The following is a 10,000-nucleotide window of genomic DNA, read 5'->3' on the forward strand; positions in this document are numbered from 1 at the left end:
GGAATGTCTATTTAATTTGGCATCGATTCAAAAACAATTATCTTAAAAGCAGCTTTAGAACTCGACTCGCTTCCGGTGGCGTCCGTCAGTGCCGAAGTACCGGTAATAGCGTCTGCATGGAGTGAAGCGTTTGCGATAACTTGCGGAAACATATGCTCCGGGGATGCTAGCGATTTTATTTGCTTCTAATGAAGTGAAGACTCTCCACCCATTGGATCCATTTTATAGGGAATGAGCAATTGAACCTCGAGCTATATTGTTCCCCTTATCAGCTCAACATGCACAGGCATATGAGTCCACCGAGCTTTCACTATAGCTTATACTACTCCATCGGCTGCAAGTGCTCGCGACGAAAACAATTACTTAAGCGTAATCGCTCTTCAGCTCAAAGTACCTTCTAGGGAATTCTCTAGCCGATGTAGACTTATTGGATAAGCATTTGCATGCCCAACCTGGCACCGTTCGGCCAGACTGACTGCTTGACTCGTGTTTTTTTTTCAGCGCCCAATCCCGCTTATGCTGCTCAAGCGAAACGGAACCCCGGGTTGCTTGGTTCGGTTGATCGAATTACGCGCCCGGATTAGCAATCGCTAAAGTGGCATTAGCGGATTTGTATGCGGAACGTACTTCAAACCCTACCGTATACGGTCGCACCTACCGGTGCCAAGTGCATCCGAGCAGCGGGTACCACAGGGAATGATTGAATGACTATTTCACTTTTCAACCGAATCCCGTGCCCAACCTTCCTGGCTGGTCCACCGGGACCTGACGGGAACTGGGCTATTCAGCGCTTTTCACTCGATGTGACAATAACACGATAGTCCTTTGGGCGTTAGAGCCAAATGAGAACGGAACGGTGGAGCTCAGCAGGGCGAACTTTCATAATTAAAAATCGAGCGCACGCGCTTCAACCGGCAGATGCATTCGGCTTTCGCAGCAAATGAGTTAATTTCGATAATGGCCGGGTGCAGGCGAACTGGTCGCAAATAAGTCAGTACAAACGAGGAGATCATTTTATGATTTAGCTGTGCGGGATTGAGTGATTGGAATTGATCTGTGGGTTTAATTTATGTCAGTCAGATTATGATATTAGGAGATTCAATAAATTAATATCATTTGAATGAATCACGCTAGATGGTTCATTAATTGTTTGATCATAGATTGGTAGCTGCAAAACATAACAAAAGCTTTCCTCATTAGATTACTTCCAGGGATCTCGAGACATCCGTGAAAAAGACATTGAATAACTTTTCATAACATCAGTATAACCGTATAACACCGACATATTCCCTGAAACGATGAATTACATGCGCTTTTTTCTAAATTACACAACCGTGCGTGTTTTGAAAGCAGTTCAAAGAGCCACCAGTTCCGTCTCCTAGAGCGTTCCATCCAGTTCCGCCGCAAATCCCCGGTGATCATTCCCGATAGCTCATATTCTCATCATTAAAACAGGGAACATTATTGCGAGGCTCCCTGCTCAGCACGTTTCCAAGAAAACCGCGCCACAGCTCTTATTAGCTTTGCCTCGTTGCGCGGCGGGACAATCTAACGAAGATAAATGAATTATTAATAGCACTGGCGACGATACTGTCGTCCTCAGCACCGGGAGGCTCCGAGCTCCTTCCATTTTATGGCGCCATAGCCCTAGTCCGAATCGTCTCCGGCCGATCGAATGCTCTGTTCTGGCGCGTTTTCCTCCCCCAAACAACTACGTAGGGCAAGTTTCCACGTTTGCTGGCCATGTTGCTGCCCTCGTCGTGAAGACAGCACCCGATGACCGATGTACGGGGCGACCGAGGACGTTTGCCTGCCGTCGTCCCTAGTTGAATGAACTAATGTCTCCGCCGCTGGTACGCCGTACGGAAACAGCGGAGGGTCGCGTCCGCTGGCGACAGTTAATAGGAACTGGTTCGGCGAGCTCTATTTGGACGATTATGACTAATGAATCTATCGTCAATGAATCGGCAGCCCAGAGGCTTGCGAGGGGAGCGTTTGGGGCGGTCCAGGGAAAGTCTGGAGCCGGGAACTGCTCTGAATAATTAATGACCGGCAGCAACTGGACGCGGGAGTCACGCCGTCGAGCACTGTTTCGCGAGGGTACTCTCGCTGCTATTAATTCCAAAGTGGGCACATTTGTTGCATAAAGCGACCCCGTTTTCGTCCGTGACGCCAGCGGCAGTAGCTTCGTAGGCTGTGCGAATGTGTTGCGTGTCACTAAACTAATGATGCTCGGTGAGCGAGAGGGTCTTCATCGATCAATCCGCTGGTGGGAAGACCGGCGAAATGGTTCTCTGGAGCTCTGCCAGCCAGCAAACACTCACCAGAAATGCGTCTCCGTTCGTTGCTCGACGATCATGCTCATTATTAGCGATAAATTATCATTTTTCTTACGCTGCCTAACGTGCGAACCACATGGCACTAGCACGCACCCGCCATGGTAGAATCCTTGGTGGTGTGGCCTTGTGGGTGGTGTACTTGCTTCCGCTCGGAAGCTGTCCGCGATGTTTGACAAATTGAGCACAATGGTTTTGTTTCACCGAGACACTTCAATCGATAGCGTACGCGGGGGCACGTGGGGCACCGAGAATAGATCCATCCTTCCCCTTCATAAATTGTAACAAATGAAACATTCATTCATTAATTTTGGTTTACTCCGTTACATACATGTTACATCGTCCATTGATAAGATTATTCCAAAACAGCTGCAGTATAAAGTATGTTCCCTCAAACGGAAATACCATCAAGGATACTCTGAAAGCCCCATTCGATAGATGCTCAAGCGAAGTCCCTACACGATACTCTCACATTCAGAACCACCAAATTAACAGCTCTTTCGGACAAATTGACTGGAATCTGTCCATTACATATTATGTGTTGAATTTTAATCTGCCTTACGTTCATTTATCTTCGGCCGCGTATTACAATCAGTATCATTTAATTCTGCAATCGTTATTTCCCACACCACAGTCGGTTACAATTTCGTGCTAAAAATGATTAATTTTTGTGTTGCTGGACGCCGTATCGCACCGGCAACACAAAGGATTCGTGCACGGAGAGTTACGGCGATAATGACTGTGATTTGATATTGATATACGTTCACCCACACTTTGCCCTCCATCTGGCGCCTTTCTTGGGTACTTCTGCTGCAACCCAACGGTACCTAACCCAGCCAACGAGCTGGTCGCGTGAACTGGAAACCTTTCCACCGTTCGGTGCCAAGCATATGCTTTGATTTTACCGTGAAACGTGAAATGTTTCGAGCCACATGGCGCCGGAACCCAATTTTGACCTACCGCTATTTAATTGCCTTGACCATAATTAACGTCGAACACCCCCATCTGCCTTGAAACGAAATTAAAACATAATTCTCCCACAATTTCGAACGCACCCCGCCATCCTGCTACGCATACGTGCTGGATTGTTGTGGATTGCACTTCTTCTTTATGCTCTCTCGATGTTCTTTTTTGTTTTATTCGTTCTTTTATTTGTGTTCAATATAAATTTATGTTGTTTTATGTTGGCCGTAGCGCGTACAGTGTAGATGTTGCGTCATAGCGATGTCTAATCGTTTATCGGTGGCTTTATGAATTATACACTAACACGCCGCTGTATGCGGCCAGACACGTACACATACATACGGAAATGTACCTCCTGAAACTACCGGATAGTGAAAGGATCTTCCAAGGAAAGAAGGCGAACGAGCAGAGCTCTTGGGAAAGAGCTTATAAGGCTGTAAAATTCATATACGTTGCTTTATATTGGCACGTGCTCGGTTGCCTCCTTCCGCACGAAGATATTTTCTCTGTCCTTGTTTTTCTTCCGTTCTCTCTAAAACTCAATGGGACTAACCATACAAAAAACTGTGGCTTTTCGATGGTAAATGTTGTGTAACGGTGTTCTATTTGGGATTGTTGATGCCACACTCGGGAAAACGACCCCCGAAAACAATCACACCCGAGATGGTATCAATGTGAGCATAATGGCAGCGGGAAATGGCTACTGAGAACTGCCGCTAACCAAAATGGCATTTATGTTGTGTAGCCGCGGTCGTACGCGCGATCGTGCTACGATATCAATCTTTATCACGCCTTCATCGTACCCTGCACTCGACCACGCTCGCCGATCTTTCATCACCTTTCGCTCATTTTTTAATGTCCATTCTTCATGTGCCTATTATTTCTCAACCTGTCACATTACACTGTCACCAGAAATTTGATACCACCCACTTTCTTCCCCATTTTGCCATACGCCGGTTCACCCTCACCCAGGTATTCATCACTGAAGAGAAGCGAAAAAAAAAGCTGTAATAACTCTAAGCGATTTCATACAGGCAAAACCCGCTGTAAATGTGTGCGAGGATGTTATTTTTGCTCGATGTTGTTCTTTTTGTTTTTCCTCCTCCATTTCTTCTCTCTGTTTGTTTGGTTTGGGTTTGTTTTAGTTAATTTTCACGCTCATGTACGTTCTTCTACTGCTCTTCGCGATTCGCCAACACCATTACCGTTCCGGGACTCATGGCGCCTTGTTTCGTTTGTGTTGGTATCATTGAGTTTTCCACAACCCCCTACACTTCCTTGTGCACATCGTGCGCCCTGTTGCGTTTACTCGCGAGCACGGGGAGGTTTCCTGTGTGGAAGTACCATCTTTCATTATTTCCGGTTGCCACCGTAACTACTAAACTGTAAGATTTACAGAGCATAAAAGTGCTTAGCCGTACTAAAAACAAACCACCACCGGTGCCGGCCATCCTCGGTGCCGGTTCAACACCGACGTGGCCGTCGTGAGATGGTTCTGCTTCGTCATCATCGTCATCGTCGGCATCTTCACCGCGCATCTCACCCGAAGGGCGAGATAGGGCCGGAAAAACAAACGACCACCCACGCCACCACGCCGTCACGTAAAACTACATGCGCTGTATGAAACTCTCTCAAACTTTACACCGTTCGGAATGGGCAAACGCGATACGACCAGGCGGCAGGCGTGCTGTAGAATCCTCTGTTGACGACGAAAACTTTGTGTACTATCGAGAAAAGCGCAAAGCCTCCGATGCCCCACGCGCTCGGTGGCTTGAAATCCGGGGAAAAGCGGCTCGCTCGGCGGTGTTCAGGCCCAACCGGTTGCACGGATGGAACCGGGCGTCGACGAGCAAGGGCTGCTTTTCTTTGCAAAATTTTCCGCAAAAAATTGTGGCGATTTGTTTCACCTCGGTCCAGGGCCTGGGCTTGGGCAAGCATCCATTGGAGGTGTTCGTTGGGGGTTTTCCGGTTCCTTCAAAAATGTGCGAAACAATCCCAGCACCGAATGATCTCGCACGCCGAGACCCATTCGAGGTTGCCGGAACCGAAGGGAAACCCCTCACGAACACCACCTGCCCATGGGCCCATGGAAGGGAAAACCAGCCGCCACACCATGCGAGCGGGAACGTTCCGGATTTCCTTGTGCTGTGCAAGTTTTGGTCAGTTTTCTTCCCGTAGCTCGATGCAAAGACTAGAAACAGCTTAGACGAGAGAAAAAATTACATCCCAAGATAATCCCCAAGCTCCTTCCGTCCGGAAATGACTCCACCAAGAATCCCGCGCTCTTCCGCCCTTCCCCGCTGCTATCGTTTTATCCCGGATTGGGATGAAGCTCCTGAATCCTTGATCTCTCTTCCACTTTTCGGTTCGGTTTGTTTTACGAATTCTAACGTGTTTCGTTATGCTCCCGTTTTAGAACAAGTTCCCGCTAGGCAAATATTAGTGAATTCAAACCATTCATTTTCATATCCTACCGTAGGCTTCGTGGCATCTTTGGTTTGTGTTTTTTGCTCCTTTCGCCGTTTCGATGTTGTTAACCAGTATGGGCCCTAGATATTCTTGTTGTGTTGTTGTTCGAATGAAAAGCCTTCCCGGATGGTTTCACATTTATTCGTTTGGATGGTTTAGCATTGGAAATGTAATCTATCTCGTTATCCTAGACCTCTGGTTTGTGATTTTTTTTTCTGCACATTATCCGTCCGTCATTTATGTCGAGAAGACATCCTTCCATCTGCTGCCACCTTCTTGCAGAGCATACCTCGATGATTCTTGCTTTGTAATGCGTGTGAAAGAACAGCAAACTAATTTTTATTCAAGCCTCTTGGCTTAAATGTCGATATAACACACTTTTCTCTTCAGTTTTCATGTTTAAACTCCGCGTTTAATCTTATTTCAGAAGTTTGCAACCTCATATAAGGGGTTGAATTCTTCTGTATACTTAAGTTTTTTTTTATTTCAATAACTTGTGATTGTTTGTCAAATAGCGAAAGCATTTGTTGGCAGTTCTGTAAGAAATTCTCCTTGGCACTTTGATCGTTCTCTCGAGTACGAAATATCCCCTCTTTCATTTGATTTTTCTCGGTTTCTCTTTCCCCCCTTTTCTGTCTCGTACACATTTTCTCCGTTTACAAACTTAATCCATTCCCCACATCCTGTCGATTACCCTGTACCATTGCGTGTATGTGTGTTATTATGTATGTGTGTGTGTTGCGTATGTGTATAGTTTCTGTTTAGAACTGTAATTGTGCATTTGTTAAAAAGTTTTCTATTTGTTGACTACCGTACACTAGCTAAAACTGTTAGTCGTTTGTTGAAGCGTTTTGCAATTGGGTTTCATTTCCGATAATTGGTTTAGCTGTGAGCTGAAATGAAGCAATAAAAAAAATATAATTCTTACCATTCATACAAAACACACATACCCTGTACTCTGCTGTCCGCGCTTCTTCTTTCCCTCATCAAACACCACCTGTTCCACCGTACCAACCAACAATCAATCAATCAACACAGAAAACAGGAACTAGAACAACTAGCGAACTAACTGCGCGTCATTTCGTAATACACACCCGCGAAACATTAGCTAACACGTTATCCTGCCGGTTTTTTTGGCGGGGAGTACAGTCGAAACTAGCCTCCACTAGCAGACACACAGCCCTCCTACAGCTACACAACATGCCGGTGGGTTTTCCCCGAAACCAAAACCCATTCACTGAAAAGGGGTTCGTTCGTTCGGTCTTACCTTTTCGTGTAGATATAATTTACGGCTGAGGTCAATCTTGACATTCGCAACACAAACACCACTACTCTACCGCAGGTTTTCATGACCACGCCAAACCTGACCGGGTAGCTCTAACCTCACTCCAGATTCCAGGATCTATCGATCCGCGTGTGTCCGGTTTCTTTGCAGGCCGGCTTCTTTCCTTCTTTTCTTTACGATCCACTCTACAGCTCAAACAGCCCCCTTTTTGCTTAACAGCTCGCTCTCTTGTCGAATTATTCATATTGCGCTCTGAAACGTTGATGAGAAACGTCATCATAGTACTTAAACATCCTAGCAGCTTATTTCCTTCTTTACTCCTTAATCTTATTCCTTCGGTGTATACTTAATAGCCTACTTTTATCGGAACAGTACAACCTTTCTTCCTTGGCAAACCTTGTTTATTGCTTCTTCTCATTTGTCTTGTTGGCTTGAAAAAGCGTGCAATGCAATTAAGCCCAATTAAGCCCGCAAAACCCACATCAACTACTGCCAACGCTTACAAAATCTAACTCAAATCGGAAACACAACCAAAATGTATAGTAGCAACAAAGAGAAAACTTCATGATACAGTTTTTCGTTTTCATTTTGTGTAGTGTTGTATGCTTGCTTGTATGCTTTGTATGTATAAGCTGTTTTTGTTGCATAGCTGGAAATTATTTCGTGCATAAAAAAAGCAATACATCGGACCATTGCATGCCTTTTCAAATTGATCGTTTATTGTTTGCCGTACTAGACCATATGCAGAATGCAACGCAATTCGCTGGCCTTATTTTGTAAAAAGCAAATGGTAGAGAAAAAACACCGCCCTATCGGTGAACAGCATACACCACAGATGTGGACAAATAAAAACCACTCTCCGGGCGCGTTGGTACGCCGTTTTCCGAGGAAGATTCAGCCGCTCAGCCAGGAAACTAGGAAACCATCGTTTTACTACTTCCTCTGCGTAAAATTTACATGAGCAGCGGCCACGCGTTGATGTCCATTAAGATAGCGGTGAACCAAATCAATTAGGAAGCCTGCGCATTGTCCCTTCGCGAGGACCCCCGGTACGTAAATCATGTACCGATAAACGTTCGGGGTGCTCTAAATCCGTTGGTAATGGTCTCCCGGGTTCTCCCTGCTGCCGGGAGCGATTTATCGATTTATCGATGCCCTCGCGGATGCAATAAATAGCGTTAATTAGCCCATGGACACTGCACTGAGCACGACGTGGCACAGGACCTGGGTGGCATTCGTACGGGAAACCCCGTTAATGGCCCAATCACATCGCCCGCAACCGCAACCACACATCGGCCCCCAACCCCGGCCCGAATTATGCTGTTCACGTGATACGCACGTGACCAGCGAGTGAGGAAAGTTTTCCCTGATGGTACACTTTTGGTTGAGGGGTTCACTTGGCAGGAAGAAAAGTTTTAACAAGCGCGTCCCGAAACTTGGGTTATTATTTTGTTTGTCCGGTTCGAACCCGCGGCGCCCTCGCCCAGGTGGCAGTAGGGTAATGACAGGGTTCTGCAATAATGGTACATAAAATTGCTACAAACGTTAGAACGACGTTCGTTCCGTGGCTGCTGAATGTTTTATTTAGATTATTACTCTCGCTTGCTCTCGGTTGCAGCATTCCGTGTGATGTGTTTGTTGTCAATCATACTTCCTCCTACTCGGGCAAGGGCCGTTGGGTGCCGGGCGGGAACAACACATTTCAGGGGAGAGAAAAAAAAGGCACGCGAGATCCACCACCTGTTAATCCCGAGCTCTGCCAGCAGGCGCATCATCGACGTCCCAGCATCATGCCCCCATGCGCGCTTCGATCCCTTCGGCGACGCCCAACCCCGGCGCGATGGTGACTCTCGTCGCGTGCAACTAATGGCTAATTAGTATGTAAATATTTATGTTAACCCCGACGGCTTCGGTCGCTTCGGGCTGGTCGGGCAGCGTTTGGCTACTTCTTTTCCTACTGGGAAGCGAGGAAAATCAAGCGGTGAGGCGAAGTTGATCGAATTTCCGATCGAAGCAGAGAGAAAAGAATCCGACCATGCGGCGCGAATGCACCCTCCTGCTACGGTGGCGGATGGTGATCGACATTGTTTACAATTTCCGGTATCGATAGCGAAACGAAATCTCACGCCCTGAGACGCCACTGTGAGACGATCGATTGCTCGAGATATACAGAGAAAAGCCAAATGGTAAACGATACGATACATTGCATGCCATTTCCTGGCGGGCCATTTGTAGTGGCTCTTAACGAGGGTGTTTTTTGTTGAATTGAATTGATTGAAAAGAAGCAATTAATACACCGCGTGATTCATTGCCTGCAGTTTTAGAATTCGTTGGAAAACCTGTCTTGGTTGTTATTGATGATGTACAATTTTTGGATGATTGTACCTCTGAAAAGTTATGGAAATATTTTCAGCACCAAGCCCTCAGCAGATATCCATTTGGAGCATTTATAAGCTCGTTAACCTATTTAAACATGAAAAACTTTAGATTTTCTGCTCAAAAGGTGCTAAAGTATTTTTTCACATGAATCTCGCCTACTTGGACAAATATCCTCACCTTGTGAAGGAACCCAATTTTGAGTTTTCATTTCTAAGTCCGAAATTTACGAATGCACAGCACGCAAGGGTTGAATTAGATTCGTTGTCTTTGGGTCATGGGCAAAGTGAGATAGTCGCTCGAAAGCAAATCGCAGCTAGATGCCCTGGTGAACCGAAAAACGTCTTTAGGTATAATTTTTTTCAACAGTAAACATGGTTTATTACCCCTCGCGTAAGCGCTTGCTGGATTATCACCCTGACGCAGCCGTCTGCAAGACATTAGACTGTTTTCTTTGAGTGGTTTTTCTTATACTACCATCCACCCAGATGCGATCTGCTCTTGAACTAATTTGTTAATTACGAAGTAAACTTTAAATTTATTCCAACACGAAAAATTTGGAAAATTTCGT

General features: G+C 46.0%; 1 protein-coding gene across 1 annotated transcript in view; it reads left to right on the forward strand.

Moving 5' to 3' along the window:
* The window catches only part of LOC128726808 (potassium voltage-gated channel protein Shab), a 38,851-nt gene that overhangs the window by 2,218 nt on the left and 26,633 nt on the right, over positions 1-10,000 (forward strand). The gene's annotated exons all lie outside the window — the stretch shown is intronic.

This window comes from Anopheles nili, chromosome 3 (assembly GCF_943737925.1).
Source record: "Anopheles nili chromosome 3, idAnoNiliSN_F5_01, whole genome shotgun sequence".
In the NCBI taxonomy this organism is placed as follows: domain Eukaryota; kingdom Metazoa; phylum Arthropoda; class Insecta; order Diptera; family Culicidae; genus Anopheles; species Anopheles nili.